The following is a 1,386-nucleotide window of genomic DNA, read 5'->3' as shown; positions in this document are numbered from 1 at the left end:
TTTATTTAACTAATTAATAAATGAGAAAACCAGTAAGATGTGACAACCAGTTCCCAAAATGATTTAAACACCACACATATCTAGGTAATAATAAGTAAGTTTACGGACACATGCAAACTGGTCAATATCCATTAGGCAACATTTTACCAGAAGTAAAAATCATTTGCTTTTCTATGGGCAAGAATCATTTGCATTACTTACAGAGTTGTAAAATACCTTAAAGGCAATAAAAGGTGTGGACTTCTCTGAATGAAATAAATGGAAAGAGGTGCTTTACAGAATGGCAAGTAGTCTATTTTTGTCCATTTCAATATCCTTTTCGGTTTTTGTGACATAAATATTGGAGTGCTTTGTCTCAAACAGAATGTTCTATGGAAACTCAATTTATAGCCCGTAGGAAAAGCAGAAGTGAGGCAGTGGCGATAGTAGTGGCAAGAGGATGAACAACAAGTTTGATGCTTTGAAAGATGATGACAATGGGGACCATGATCAGAATGAAGAAAGCAGCACACAGAAAGATACTGAGAAAGAAAAAAACAGAATGGGACAAGAATAAGAGCAGTAACAAGAGGAAGGCTGTTGTCCCTGGACAGGCAGAGCATCCCCTCCAGTATAACTACACTTTCTGGTACTCCAGGAGAACCTCTGGCTGTCCCACCAGCTCACAGAGTTATGAACAGAATTATCAAACAGATTGGTGCCTTTGCCTCTGTGGAGCAGTTCTGGAGGTTTTATAGCCACATGATATGTCCAAAGGATCTGACAGGCCACAGTTACTTCCATCTCTTCAAAGAAGGAATTAAACCCACGTGGGAGGATAATGCAAATAAAAATGGTGACAAGAGGATTATTTGGCTGCCGAAGGGCTTGATCTCCCATTGCTGGGAGAATCTCATTTGGCCATGATAGGGGAACAGTTCATGGTTGGGGAGGAGATCTGTGGGGCTGTGGTCTCTCTTCACTTTCAAGAGGACATTATTTCAATATGGAAAAGACTGCCAGTGACCAAGCAACCACAGCCCAAATCCGGAATACACTTTGGCGAGTGCTTAACCTATCTCCCAACACCATTGTGAAATACAAAACTCACACTGACAGCATCAAAATGCCAGGCAGACTGGGCCCCCAAGGGCTCCTTTTCAAAGCCTCTGGAAGGTGTGGTTGAAAGTGCCATGACCCTCTCCCTCTCCGGATGGCACTATCCTTGAAGCTGGTGTCATTAGAGTCTCTTGTTCTGTTGGTGTGCTACCTGGAAGATCCTTCTGTCCTGGACAAGATAATTAAAAGAGCATTTTATGTTTTAAGAACAGGCTGACACAGAGCAGCTACAACAACAGCTGAGATTGCTCAATAAACGGTGCTAAATTTAAAAAAAAAAAAAAAAAA

At 41.3% G+C, this 1,386-nt stretch overlaps 1 pseudogene across 1 annotated transcript; it reads left to right on the top strand.

Moving 5' to 3' along the window:
• Positions 1 to 415: 415 nt before the first annotated feature.
• LOC105533096 lies at positions 416 to 1,365 on the top strand (annotated as a pseudogene). Its single transcript, XR_001005078.1, has one exon. The product of XR_001005078.1 is annotated as a eukaryotic translation initiation factor 4E type 2 pseudogene (transcript).
• Positions 1,366 to 1,386: the final 21 nt, after the last annotated feature.

Source organism: Mandrillus leucophaeus, unplaced genomic scaffold, assembly GCF_000951045.1.
Source record: "Mandrillus leucophaeus isolate KB7577 unplaced genomic scaffold, Mleu.le_1.0 Scaffold1220, whole genome shotgun sequence".
In the NCBI taxonomy this organism is placed as follows: Eukaryota; Metazoa; Chordata; class Mammalia; order Primates; family Cercopithecidae; genus Mandrillus; species Mandrillus leucophaeus.
This window is presented reverse-complemented; position numbering and strand designations above follow the sequence as displayed.